Source organism: Anas acuta, chromosome 18 (assembly GCF_963932015.1).
Source record: "Anas acuta chromosome 18, bAnaAcu1.1, whole genome shotgun sequence".
Lineage (NCBI taxonomy): Eukaryota > Metazoa > Chordata > Aves > Anseriformes > Anatidae > Anas > Anas acuta.
Genome location: NC_088996.1, coordinates 5,606,114 through 5,620,438, shown reverse-complemented (window position 1 = coordinate 5,620,438; position 14,325 = coordinate 5,606,114). Strand labels below are relative to the sequence as shown.

The 14,325-nt window shown below is 52.4% G+C and overlaps 1 protein-coding gene across 6 annotated transcripts in view; it reads left to right on the top strand.

Moving 5' to 3' along the window:
* TNRC6C (trinucleotide repeat containing adaptor 6C) overlaps positions 1 to 14,325 on the top strand; it is a 289,499-nt gene that overhangs the window by 104,676 nt on the left and 170,498 nt on the right. The window lies entirely within an intron of this gene.

Sequence of the window (14,325 nt, the reverse complement as noted above, 5' to 3'; positions counted from 1 at the left end):
TGCTCACAGCACCACTGGAGATATATGGAGATACCCATCGGCTTGTTCAGCTGCTGGTTTTGTCTTCTCTTCCCCCTTTTCTATGCTTGTAATGAAAATCTGGGGCAGGGTTATATATTCTATCCCACATCTGTGTGCGTAGAAAACACTGCTGCTGTGAGCAATGTAGGAATGTCTCTTTCTGTAGAGTAACCTTGAAGGGTTAAGCTCAAGCACCTGGATTAGGAGGACTCGGATGTTGTGCCATGTGTCGTGCAAATGGTTACTCCAAATGTTTGCAATCTTGGCAAGGCTTTCTTGCAGACAAGCTGAAGTAATTTTCCTTACATGCACAAAACAGTCTGCAGAAGCACTGAAATTGTTAAAAAAGACCTGAGCACGCTGCTAAAATTCAAGTGATTGTGCTGTATTTTGTTTGAATTTTTAATTCATCTCCTGCTAGCTTCCCTTGGTTAGTGGTCAAGTCTGACTTCACCTCCAAGTTGAGTCTTGCGAGACACAGCTTGTGGCTGATTGCGTCTGTCGGGGGGGAAAGGGACTTGCTCTGGAATCTTGCTTTAATCTTCAGGGATAATTTAGGATAAATTAGGGCTGTGTGGGCCAGGCAGCTGGTGATGGCTTGCCCACAATGTGATCCCCACGCCAGATAGTGCTGAGAGGGGGGAAAGGGCCCGATGGCTCTGCTGGCAAACCCCAGCTGGGTGAGAGCAGCTCACGGGAGAAGGCAGGGCATGGGTATGGGCATGGAAATGGGCTCAAAAGACCGAAGCCATCGGTGAACTGGATTTCAGAGCTGGCTCAATGTTCCCTGTCTGAGCTTTTTTTTCTTAGATACAGCTCTGAGAACTAAAATCAGTCAGATACTGGGCTTGCTTTAGGCTGATGCTAACTTGCTCTTCTATCCTCCAAGTCATCCAGAGGTGATGCAAACGTGCTTCGGGCGATGCTGAGCTCATCAGCCAGCATTTCAGCTTCAGCTTGGTGCCAGGCGATAGCGTCCTGGCTGACATGGGGACAGCAGGCGTGTGTCTGCCCGTGATGCTCAGTGCAGGCAGCACCAGACACAGGGTCGGGGGCTTCATGGAGCAAACAGGGGCTGCGGATCCCCCGCGGGGAGCACGGCGCAGAGCAGCAGCGTGCCCCTGTGCCCCAGCATCACGTGCCGGGCTCCTCGGGGGCTTGAGTCAGGAATCTTCCTGGCCTGAGTTTTCCCATCCGCATGTCACCAAGGGCACATTCGAGTATTTAGCTCGCTGGAGCTTTCAGCACGGGCTGAAGTCTTGCTGCTGTCAGCGAGATGTGCATAAGGGTCTTCTCCCCGGAGAGCAGTTCCCGATGTGGTTGCGTTTGCGCTCACGTCACAGCCGTGCAGGTGTAGCAGTGGGAGCAGTGCTCATTGTAACCGAAAGGCAACGCGGGTTCCTTCTCCTTATTTTAACTCTGTGGGCTCTGCCCTCCTGCTGCCCGCTGGGTTACAGGGGCTGGCACCAGCACTGCCAAAAACGGGCCAGAGCTGACACTCGGCAGAGCCGTGCAGAGATTTCCTAGGGGCTGGTGGCACAGGGGCAACCTGGAGCAAGTTTCAGAGCATGCAGCAAGGGGTTGTTACCGGGGCAGACCTGGCACCGGGTCACCTGAGGGCAGCCAGATTGCCTCGGCTGCCTTTAAAGGGTTTATCCCAGGAGGCAGCTGTCCTGCTCTTGAAATCCAGCCGGCAGCGGGTGGGATCCATCCCTCCCCTGCTGCACCCCGGTGCTCCCAGCCCTGCAGCCTGCTGCAATGTTTGCACCGGCTCTTTGGGATGTGGCTGGGATGGGATGGGCCCCGCACGGTGCCCGTGGCTGGGATTCTCCAGCTGTACCCCCAAAGGGCAGCGCTGAGCTCTCGAGAGCTCTCCTGCAAAGGATTAGAATATGCTGAACTATGAAGACTTGTCTTAATTAATGCTTTAAATAAGGTTACAGCTAGAGCTGGGGAAATAATCAATAGTGAATCATCTAGTCGGCAAATTCAGCTCTTTTCGGTCGGTGAGTTATCTGTAAGCAGCCTGCAGTTTTCTGCGTTCATCCATTATTTAGAATTATTTCCCGAATAATTCCCTCGAATCGCTTTTGGCTTGCAAGCAGCCAGCTGGGGGTGGCTGATGCTCGCTGCTCAGGCTCTGTTTGTCACTTGGGAGGGATGAGCAGGTCCCGTGGCCTCACGCCGAGTCCCCGAGAGGAGCAGCCTGGCTCTTGCTGCCCTCCTTAATGAAAGCAAACAGCTTTGGCAAACGCTCCCTGCTCCCTGCCAGCAGCCTCGTTAGCCGGGTCCTTCACTCGGAGACTCATCAGGACAGCAGCTGCAGCGAGGTTTTGCTGCCTGGCTCTTCTGGGGGGGTTCCCGACCCGCTCCCCTCGTGCTCTCTTGGTGGCAGCAACACGAGCCCCAAAGCAAGCGCATTGCAGTGGCCATCTGGTGCCCCTTTTTCCCCTGCTTGGCTCTCGCAGCCCCAGACAAAGCTTGCCAGGGCTCTGTGGCCAAATGCCACCCGTCCGGAGCGGCTGTGACCCTGGAAGGGAGCCACCAGCAACCCCAGGGCTCGCGCCGTGTCCCAGGCTTGCAGCGCGCCTCTCCCCGTTCCCATCCCCGCACCGTCGCAGCTCCAAGGAGGTGCTGGCAGTCGGGCTGATTAAAAGGATTTCTGCCTGCTAAGAACTGGAGCGAAACTCATTTCAGGTGGCGGCCCAGCAGCTGCCGGATGGTACACAGTTTCATTTACTGCTGACACGAACGGGATTGTTTTAAGCAGAGGACATAAATAGGCTGTGACATAAATCAAAGAGAACACCAGCTGCAGGTCAGCCGCGCTCCGGGGACGGGCTGCTAAGGACAAGGCTGCTGCTGCTCCGGGCTGGGCACGTCGGCAGCACCAAGGGCTGTAAGGGCCCGGGCATCGCCCCTGCTGCAGGTGGCGATGTGGGGAGTGTGGGGAGGTAACGGGGTTTGGTGCCTGTGGTGGTGTAGTCTGGAGGCAGGCGGGGATTGCTCCGACTGTCTGTTTTTTGGAAGAAAGGCGGAGGATGGAGGAAAGGAACGCTGCCCCAAAATGAGCAAGTCCTGCCCTTGGTGGCGGGATGAGCCCAGCACAAAAAGCCGCCGGGCACCAAGCGGTGCTGTCTGCTCTCCAGCAGAGCACCCCTGCAGCCCGCAGTGGGGTCCCAGGGCTGCAAACCCACCCTGCTGGGGGCAGCGAGCACTCCTGGCACGCTGCTTGCATCCCTCCCAGCCCAGGCACAATCAAAGCCTTCCCAGTGGCCTGCGCCTCCCTGCCCAACGTGCCCTTGGCAGCTGAGCCTCCCTGCCCAGCGCTGCACGAGCAGGGAGAGAGGGCTCTCAGAGGGCTCTCTCAGAGGGCTCTCTCTGTCTCTTTTTTTTTTTTTCCTTAAGTCAAAATCAATGATGATGACAGAGTTATAAGGTGAGCGATGGGAAAGGAGAAGAAAGCACCCGGTGTCAAATTTGATGCAGGAGGCAGTTAGAGGAACCTATTACTAGTTCTGTTGCCTTAGGGTATGTTGGTGGGTACATAGGAGAGTGTAATGTCAGCGAAACGGGAGAGCAGCCTCTTTCCCCTTGAACCCTTATCATTAATGTGGAAGGCATACATTGTCAGCTATTAGTCTGGAGGGGAGGGAGAAGCTGTCCTGGTTTCAGTTAGCACAGAATTAATTTTCTTCCTAGTAGCTGGCGGAATGCTGTGTTTTGGCTTAGGATGAGAAGAGTGCTGATAACACCCCGATGCTTTAATTGTTGCAGAGCAGTGCTTATACTAAGCCAAGGACATCTCAGCCTTTTGCTCTGTCCTGCCAACGGGCAGGCTGGGGGTGCAGTAAGAGCTGGGAGGGGACAGACCCAGGACAGGTGACCCAAACTAGCCAAAGGGGTATTCCATACCATCTGACGTCATGCTAAACAATATATAGGGGTGGCTAGCTGGGGGGAAGGGGCCGGACTGCTCGGGGTTAGGCTGGGCATCGGTCAGCGAGTGGTGAGCAATTGCATTGTGCATCACTTGTTTGTACATACTATTATTACTTTCCTATTATCACCATTGTATTATTATTGTTATTATTTTTATTATTATTTTGTTATTATTATTTTCCTGTCTTATTAAACTGTCTTTATCTCAACTCACGGGCTTCACTTTCCATTTCTCTCCCCCGTCCCAGAGAGGGAGGGGGGAGGGTGAGCAAACGGCTGCGTGGTGTTTAGCTGCCAGCCGGGTTAAACCACGACAGCCTTTTTGGCGCCCAACGTGGGGCTCGAAAGGTTGAGATAACGGCAGATCTGACCAGAGTGTGTTAAACTAAAATTGGTGTAAGGATTAGACCTGCTTAATAGTCACTTGTCATGATGCTGATTGCTTTAATCTCAACTCTGCTGCGCCTGTTTTCCAAATTGAGTATTATAGTACATTATTTTCCGTATTTGCTCTCTGTCGTGTTGTTTATCCTCTCCGGGCCCTGGTTTCAGATCATTATGGTGCTGTGTGTTGTAGCAATGGCTTATGAGACGATAAGATACCTGGTCATGACTCTAACTTGTTATTTGTATTCAGTAACATCGTCGACTCTGTACTTTGGAAACAGTATCTTGGAAACTGTTAGCAATTATACCTATTGTTTTTTTCCATTAGGGAGTCAATCTGTGGAGGGGAAAGGGGAGGATATTTTTCCTTACTTGCTTACTCTCCCTTTCTCCTTCACCACCCCTGTATCCTCCTGGGTCACTCTGCCTTCCTCCTTCACCACCCTCTTATCCCCTGAGCTTGTCACAATAGCTCTCCAAGATATTGAATATTTCTGGAATACTCAGAGTACCATAGTCTTGTTGTTCTGCCTCATGAATGCACTTCAGATTCTGCTTATGGTTAAACAACTACTTATGAAGCTCATCCGGATATCTGCCCGGAGGCAGGATAGTTGTGGGTGGCAGGGAGTATGGGCGGATATGGGCAGGCATCTAGAGCAGTTGGCACCCCCAGTGTGTTGGAAATTCACCCCTGAACAATGGCAAAATCCTCAAAAACTGGCAGAATGCTTGAAAAAAAGGTGTCATGATTCTGGCAGTTCTAAAGTAACACAAATCATTGTAACGTGCTGGGGCCTGGCTCATGCCTATCGAGCTGCCATTGATACTGCTATCAACTTAGTGACAGACCCTGCGGCCACTCCAAGCCCTGTGACAGATCCAACGGCCACTGTGACCCCTACGGTGGACTCGGCAGCCGCTCCAGCTCCGGTTCCTGCAGCCGCTCCAGCTCCGGTTCCTGCAGCCGCTCCAGCTCCGGTTCCTGCAGCCGCTCCAGTCCCAGCTCCTGCAGCCGCTCCAGTCCCAGCTCCTGCAGCCGCTCCAGTCCCAGCTCCTGCAGCCGCTCCAGTCCCAGCTCCTGCAGCCGCTCCAGTTCCAGCTCCTGCAGCCGCTCCAGTTCCAGCTCCCGCAGCCGCCCCAGCTCCAGCTCCTGCAGCCGCCCCAGTTCCAGCTCCTGCAGCCGCCCCAGCTCCAGCTCCTGCAGCCGCTCCAGTCCCAGTTCCTGCAACTTCTCCAGTCCCAGCTCCTGAAGCTGCTCCAGTCCCAGCTCCTGCAGCCACTCCAGCTCCAGCTCCTGCAGCCGCTCCAGCTCCAGCTCCTGCAGCCGCTCCAGCTCCAGCTCCTACTGCTGCTCCAGTCCCAGCTCCTGCAACTGCTCCAGCTCCGGCAGCCGCTCCAGCTCCTGTGGCCGTGTCAGAGAAACGAGCTGTAGCAGTGCAAGTTGACCCTGCAGAGGGTATTCCAATCCCTGTAACGGGGTCAGAGAAACGAGCTGTAGCAGTGCAAGCTGCCCCTGCAGAGGGCATTCCAATCCCTGTGGCAGACCCTGTAACAAAGTCAGAGAAACGAGCAGTAGCAGTGCAAGCTGCCCCTGTAGAGAAGGTGAAAATATGGTACAGAAATTCAAGTCGTTTAGAACGCAGAGAGTCTTCTGCCAATCCAGGTAAGGCTTCTGCCAAAACTAAGTATAGAGATGACGAAGATGATGACGACGCTGGGCCATCAAGGATTCAGGAGGAGGAAGATGAGGATGCCGAAAGAGCAACAGTAACTACCCGAAGCCTAAACGAGCGCGAGCTACGAGATGTGCGAAAAGATTTTGGTCGCTGTATAGGTGAGCAGCTTGTCACCTGGCTGCTCCGGTGCTGGGACTCTGGAGCCAATTGTGTGGAATTAGACGGCAGGGAAGCCAGACGGTTGGGATCCCTTGCTCGAGACGCCGGCATTGACAAAGCAATTGCAGATGGAGCACGACCCACCAGCCTCTGGAGGCGTCTCCTCTCAGCTGTGAGGGAAAGGTATCCCTTCAAGGAAGATATTTTATGTGTACCAGGCAAGTGGACCACTATGGAGAAGGGAATCCAGTACCTGAGGGAATTAGCCGTACGGGAAGTGATTTATGAGGATCCAGACCAAACACAAACATCCAAAGATCCAGATGCAGTCAAGTGTACACGACCCATGTGGCGGAAGTTTGTACGGAGTGCACCATCATCATATGCCAGCTCATTGGCAGTAATGGCCTGGAAAGAGGATGAGGAACCCACAGTGGATGAAGCGGCTAAACAACTCCGGCAGTACGAAGAAAGTCTCTCCTCTTCCTTACAGGCCTGCGTCTCAGCTGTGGAGAAACTGTCTGAAGAGGTCCACCAACTTAAAGAGAATCTATCTTCCCCCCAACCTGAACCAACCAGTGTCCAACGACCGAAAGAGAACACCTGGGAGAAACTTTCTGAAAAGTTTCACCAACTTGAAGAGAGATTATTCTCCTCCGCACCTGTACAAAGCAGTGTCTCAGCTATCAGGGGTAGGCGTTCACCCACACAAGGAAGACGATATAGTGGGTACTCACCCCGTGCCACCCTGTGGTTTTACTTACGAGACCATGGAGAGGACATGAGGAAATGGGATGGAAAATCTACCGCGACCCTAGAGGCACGGGTACGTGAGTTGCAAAAGAAAACAATCAGGAAAAAAGGATTCTCCGAAAAGTTTGCTGCTCCAACTTCCAGCAGACAATCCTTCAAACACAGAAACGAAGAAGATTCTGACCAGGATTAGGGGGGCCCTGCCTCCAGCCAGGGGGAGGAAAGGGACAATCGAGTTTATTGGACTGTGTGGATTCGATGGCCTGGCACATCACGCGCACAGAAGTATAAGGCTTTAGTAGACACCGGTGCACAATGTACTATAATGCCATCGAGCTATAAAGGACCAGAGCCCATCTATATTTGTGGAGTGACAGGAGGATCTCAGCAGTTGACTGTATTGGAGGCTGAAGTAAGTCTGACTGGGAATGAGTGGGAAAAGCACCGCATTGTGACTGGCCCGGATGCTCCATGTATCCTTGGCATAGACTATCTTAGAAGAGGATATTGCAAGGACCCAAAAGGGTTCCGGTGGGCTTTTGGTATAGCTGCCTTAGAGACAGAGGGCATTAAACAATTATCTACCTTGCCTGGTCTCTCAGAGGACCCCTCTGTTGTGGGGTTGCTGAGGGTCGAAGAACAGCAAGTGCCAATTGCTACCACAACTGTGCACCGGCGGCAATATCGCACTAACCGAGACTCCCTGATTCCCATCCATAAGCTAATTCGTCAATTGGAGAGCCAAGGAGTGATCAGCAAGACCCATTCACCTTTCAATAGCCCCATATGGCCAGTGCGAAAGTCTAATGGCGAGTGGAGACTAACAGTGGACTATCGTGGCCTGAACGAAGTCACGCCACCACTGAGTGCTGCAGTGCCGGACATGCTGGAACTTCAGTATGAACTTGAATCGAGGGCAGCCAAGTGGTACGCCACAATTGATATCGCTAATGCATTTTTCTCCATCCCTCTAGCAGCAGAGTGCAGGCCACAATTTGCCTTCACTTGGAGGGGAGTCCAATATACTTGGAATAGGCTGCCCCAGGGGTGGAAACACAGCCCTACCATTTGCCATGGGCTGATCCAGTCTGCGCTAGAGCAGGGGGAAGCTCCTGAACACCTGCAGTACATCGATGACATTATTGTGTGGGGTGACACAGCAGAGGAAGTTTTCGAGAAAGGGAAGAAAATAGTCCAAATCCTTCTGAAAGCCGGTTTTGCCATAAAACAAAATAAAGTCAAAGGACCTGCACGAGAGATCCAGTTTTTAGGAATAAAATGGCAAGATGGACGTCGTCAAATCCCAATGGATGTGATCAACAAAATAACAGCTATGTCTCCACCAACTAACAAAAAAGAAACACAGACTTTCCTAGGTGTTGTGGGGTTTTGGAGAATGCACATCCCAAATTACAGTCTGATTGTAAACCCGCTCTACCAAGTAACCCGTAAGAAGAATGAGTTTGAATGGGGCCCTGAACAACGACAAGCCTTTGAACAAATCAAGCAGGAAATAGTCCATGCAGTAGCCCTTGGGCCAGTTCGAACAGGACCAGATGTAAAGAATGTGCTCTACACTGCAGCCGGGGAGAACGGCCCCACCTGGAGCCTCTGGCAGAAAGAACCTGGGGAAACTCGAGGTCGGCCCCTGGGGTTTTGGAGTCGGGGATACAGAGGATCTGAGGCCCGCTATACTCCAACTGAAAAGGAGATATTGGCAGCATATGAAGGAGTTCGATCTGCTTCGGAGGTGGTCGGTACTGAAGCGCAGCTCCTCCTAGCACCCCGATTGCCGGTACTAGGCTGGATGTTCAAGGGAAGGGTCCCCTCTACGCATCATGCAACTGATGCTACATGGAGCAAGTGGGTTGCACTGATTACTCAGCGGGCTCGAATAGGAAACCCCAGTCGCCCAGGAATATTGGAAGTGATCATGGACTGGCCAGAAGGCAAATACTTTGGGATATCATCAGAGGAGGAGGTGGGTCGTGCTGAAGAAGCCCCACTGTACAACCAGTTGCCAGAGAATGAAAAGAAATATGCCCTGTTCACTGATGGGTCCTGTCGTATTGTGGGGAAGCATCGGAGATGGAAGGCTGCTGTATGGAGTCCTACGCGACGAGTTGCAGAAGCTGCTGAGGGAGAAGGTGAATCGAGTCAGTTTGCAGAAGTGAAAGCCATTCAGCTGGCTTTAGACATTGCTGAACGAGAAAAATGGCCAGTTCTCTATCTCTACACCGATTCATGGATGGTAGCAAATGCCCTGTGGGGATGGTTACAGCAATGGAAGCAAAACAACTGGCAGCGTAGGGGCAAACCCATCTGGGCTGCTGCATTGTGGCAAGATATTGCTGCTCGGGTAGAGAACCTGGCTGTGAAAGTACGCCACGTAGATGCTCATGTGCCCAAGAATCGGGCTACTGAAGAACATCAAAACAACCAGCAGGTGGATCAGGCTGCTAAGATTGAAGTAGCTCAGGTGGACTTGGATTGGCAGCATAAAGGTGAATTATTTATAGCCCGATGGGCCCATGACACCTCAGGCCATCAAGGTAGAGACGCAACATACAGATGGGCTCGTGATCGAGGGGTGGACTTGACCATGGACGCTATAGCACAGGTTATTCATGACTGTGAAACATGTGCTGCAATCAAGCAAGCCAAACGGTCAAAGCCTCTTTGGTATGGAGGACGATGGCTGAAATATAAATATGGAGAGGCCTGGCAGATTGATTACATCACACTCCCTCAAACTCGCAATGGCAAGCGCCACGTACTTACAATGGTGGAAGCAACCACCGGATGGCTGGAAACATATCCTGTGCCTCATGCCACCGCCCGGAACACCATCCTGGGCCTTGAAAAGCAAGTCCTATGGCGACATGGCACCCCAGAAAGAATAGAATCAGACAATGGGACTCACTTCCGAAACAACCTTATAGACACTTGGGCCAAAGAACATGGTATTGAATGGGTGTATCACATCCCCTATCATGCACCAGCCTCCGGGAAAGTTGAACGATACAATGGCCTGTTAAAGACTACCTTGAAAGCAATGGGCGCTGGGACGTTCAAAAACTGGGATACGCATTTAGCAAAGGCCACCTGGTTAGTCAATACTAGGGGATCTACCAACCGAGCTGGACCTGCCCAATCAAACCTGTTACGTACTGTAGATGGGGATAAAGTTCCTGTAGTGCATGTAAAAAATATGCTGGGTAAAACAGTCTGGGCTACTCCTGCCTCAGGAAAAGGCAAACCTATTCGTGGAATTGTTTTCGCTCAGGGACCTGGATACACTTGGTGGGTGATGCAAAAGAACGGAGAGGTCCGGTGTGTACCTCAAGGAGATTTAATACTGGGTGAGAATAGCCCATGAACTGAATTGTACCATGTTAAATAGTATATTATACTGTATGTTATCACTACCATGATTACTATAGGTGACTAATTAGAATGTATGGAAAAGAGTGTAACCTGAGCATGACATAAATGGTATGGAATAAGGGGTGGATAGATGTCCTGGTTTCAGTTAGCACAGAATTAATTTTCTTCCTAGTAGCTGGCGGAATGCTGTGTTTTGGCTTAGGATGAGAAGAGTGCTGATAACACCCCGATGCTTTAATTGTTGCAGAGCAGTGCTTATACTAAGCCAAGGACATCTCAGCCTTTTGCTCTGTCCTGCCAACGGGCAGGCTGGGGGTGCAGTAAGAGCTGGGAGGGGACAGACCCAGGACAGGTGACCCAAACTAGCCAAAGGGGTATTCCATACCATCTGACGTCATGCTAAACAATATATAGGGGTGGCTAGCTGGGGGGAAGGGGCCGGACTGCTCGGGGTTAGGCTGGGCATCGGTCAGCGAGTGGTGAGCAATTGCATTGTGCATCACTTGTTTGTACATACTATTATTACTTTCCTATTATCACCATTGTATTATTATTGTTATTATTTTTATTATTATTTTGTTATTATTATTTTCCTGTCTTATTAAACTGTCTTTATCTCAACTCACGGGCTTCACTTTCCATTTCTCTCCCCCGTCCCAGAGAGGGAGGGGGGAGGGTGAGCAAACGGCTGCGTGGTGTTTAGCTGCCAGCCGGGTTAAACCACGACAGAAGCGCACGCGAGATGTCTTAGTTTGGAAATGGAGCCTGACTCGCCGCCGTCTGGTGCCTGAAAAATTAGGGTGGCTGTAACGGGTGGTGGCGGCGTGGGGAGGGGAGTGCAGCCTCTGGGGGGGACGGGGCAGCGAGGGTCCTGCTGCCAGCCCCACACAGCTCCTGGTGGGTGAAGGCTGCGGAGAGCAGGGTGGCTGTGGTCCTGGTCCTTGCCTTGATCCTGCCACCGCTGCACCCCTGCCCTGCGGGGGAAGGCACCTTGGGGAGCTCCATGGGGTCGGCCAGGGGGGTCCCCTGATCCTGAGGCACTGCCTCATGGTGTAGAGTTTGGCAGCAAGCCCCAGTCCATCCACGCTGCACCTCAGCAGCAGTTTGTGTCCGAAGGCACCAAACACCTCGTGCAACCTCAAACCAAAAACCTCAAACGAGCGCTTTTCGAGGGAAATCGCGGCGGCTCCTGACGATGCCGGCAGCGCATTGCCCTCCCGCACCTCGGCTGCCTGTCTCTGACTTACCCGCTTGATACAGTTTCCCTCATTTAGGAAATGTAAATAATTCCTCGGGCTCTGCTAATCCCCAGATTACACGAGTAATTCCTGTTTGCAGTAATGGGAGGATCTCTCAAATTCTCTGCATGTGAATGAGCAGCACTTGAGCACCGAGCCCGAGCGAGCCCCCTCCTCCAGCAGCGATGGTGCTCGGATGACCTGAAATAAACACAAAATTAGCTTTTTTTGCCTTAGGACTTCCTTTTTTTTTTTTTTTTTTGGAGTCCCATGGGTCCTGCTCCTTGAGACAGAGAAAACTGGGGGCTGTGCAAGTGAGGTGAAGCCATCCCTGTTGGCACATGCGTGCTCACCAAAATCCCACATTTTGGGTTCTTGTGGTGCCCGTTTTGGGGTACTGCATTACCCCAGGTCTCACTGCCAGCCTGTTTGGATGGGATAAGCCAGGTGTAAGGGTGGCTGGGGCTCCCCTGAACCCATCTGCAGCTCTCCTGGTGCTCAGACCCCAAAAGCAGAGGAACCCCTCACTGCCACGGCACCGGGGTCTTGCAGCAGCCTCAGCTCGCTGCCTCGCGCCTCCTCGCTGCTGCTCTTGACCACAGCTCCCGCCGCTGTTCACAGGGGGAAATAACGCATTAATCCAATTAATGAAGATAAATTGGAGCAGCGGCTCTGGAAAAATACCATCAGTCAACAGCGAGCTGCTCCCTGGGGCCAGGGGACAGCGCTGTCCTCCCGTGCTACTCCCCCGTCCTCGCTGCGGCCCCGCAGGGATGCTGGCAGGGGAAAGTCACCCAGAGATCGGCACTGACCCATCCCACGGCTGGGATGCTGGCGTGCTGGGAGGTGTGCGTGCTTAAGATTAAAAAAAAATAAGGAAAAATCCCCAAATATCCCCCCAGATTGCCACGCATCAGTCAGTACTCCTCCCTGGTCCCTTCAGCTCAGCGCCGAGGCAGGTCGGTACAAATGTGTTGAGGATGCTGCCAGCCCTCCAGCCTCGGGGGCTGTCACTCAGCTCCTTCATTAGGAGGAAAAAAGAGCTCGGGAGCCGCCGCTTCCCACAGTGATTTCATTTCAAAGCGCTCGCAAATCAGGGTGGAGAGGGGACGAGGTTCGCCTTTGCGTTGGGGCTGCCAAATGGAAATGTTCCTCATTCTGGGAATGATTTGGTAGTTTCACGGAGTGGAAACCCAGGTGGGCCTGCGGAGATCTAGGGATGGTTTGGGAGAGAGTGAGATGGAAAAGCCAGAAAACCCAGTGTGCTGCAACGCTGTGAAATCTGCGTGCCACCGTCATCCACTGCAAAGGAAAAAAGGGAAAAAAAGAAAAAAAGAAAAAAAACAGGCTGTTAGCTGGGCAGCAAGAAAGATTGGTTTTCTTGTCTTATTCCAAAAACACTGGGCTGATATTTATTTCATTAGCGTAGAGCTTTCTGTAGCTGGTAAATGAATTCCGAGAAGTGAGAGGAACCCCGGGATCAGGGAATTTGCTTCATTTGGGTTTGTGTGCAGCTAATATTCTGGTTAAATAAATACATTTTACTAATTGGATTACTCAGACAGAGCAATATACCGCTGGATTTCCAACATGATGCTAATAAATTGTGTGAAGAACTTAATCATGTTAGCTTCCAAAAAGCTTGTAAGAGATGAAATTAAAAAATAAGTAGAAGTTGACATCTATTGCATTTCACAGTGTCTCCATTCCCCTCATCCTTCTTAGGGTTCTCCTTGCCGTAGCGTGGCTGATGTGGATTTCTGGTAATCTGCTGGTGATTAGGGAGGACACGGCGGCAGAGCAGCCCCGTGGGGCGGCGGCACCCAGCTCCTCTTCACCTCCTCTGACGCTGATTTGTATCGGGGCAGAGGGCAGAGACCTTGACTTGGTTTTTCAGAGGCAAAGATGCTCCCGAAATTGAGGAAGGGGGACGCTGGGGCTGCGCATCCATGGCCCCGGGCTGGGTGCTCCATGCAGGGCACGGTGCGGGTGGCCCCGCTCGGCACCGGGGTGTCCCAGGGCAGCACGGGGCAGGGCAGGTACCCAAACGCTGGAGCAGGAGGCGCTGCCACCAGCACTCAGCGTCACCCAACCACCACTGCCACTAAATCCACCCGTGTGTCTCCACCAGGAAGAGGGAACGGAACAAATCCTTCTCTTCCCCTTTTTTTTCTTCTTTATTCTTTGATAGAAATAGGCAGTGAGAGAGGGAACGGCTCTCCCTCTCCAGGAATCGGTGACAAATGGCCTGTTAAAAACAGATAAGTTGGAGCCCCATCAATAGAGCAGCACCACGGGTTATAGAGAGAGCTGGAGATGTATTATTTAAGCCCCAGCCAGCTGTCAATAGGGTCTGCTCTTTAGTGAGAAATAAATGCCAGGCAAAGCGAGTTTTGTGGCTCGAGCCAAGCAGCCGGGGAAGCTGCTGATGGATGAAGTGTGGTGAGGGCGGCACCCCCAGGGCAGCACCCACCGCGTTCCCCCGGGGGCAGGGATGCTTGGTGCCAGCTCCAGTCATTCCCCAGCACTCCCCAAAGTGTTTCCTCTGTTGCGCTCAGGCCTGGCACCGTGCTGGGAGGTGTGCGCTGCCCCCTCCGTGCGTTTCCAACCCCTCCATACGATGGGAATAGTTTTCTGTGCGCCTGCCTTCCCAAAGACCCAATTGGTTCTGCGGCACTGGGAGCTAAGGGGTTAAAGTGCCCTTCCCTTGCTGCCAGTTTGGGCCCCCCTAAATTTCGTGGCTGTATTTGCTGCATCAA